Genomic DNA, 256 nt, shown 5'->3' on the forward strand with positions numbered 1-256 from the left:
ACTAGGTAAGGAATCAAATATCTTTATTGTTCACATCTGTAAAGTAAATAGGCTAAAAGCTGTCGCGGAAAACGCGTACAAGTACCGATCACCATTTCATTACATCACCTCATTGTTTTCGTAGAATCTTGTTCACTTTGGTTTACGAGCCCCAGTTTGTGTTTTCAGGTGTGGAAACATAATGATGACAGCGTGAACTAATATGAAGAATGACGTTCGGAAAGCGCAATGTGGCAGATACTTCCAGCTTAGGGCG

The sequence above is a fragment of the Penaeus monodon genome, chromosome 22 (assembly GCF_015228065.2).
Source record: "Penaeus monodon isolate SGIC_2016 chromosome 22, NSTDA_Pmon_1, whole genome shotgun sequence".
Taxonomy (NCBI): domain Eukaryota; kingdom Metazoa; phylum Arthropoda; class Malacostraca; order Decapoda; family Penaeidae; genus Penaeus; species Penaeus monodon.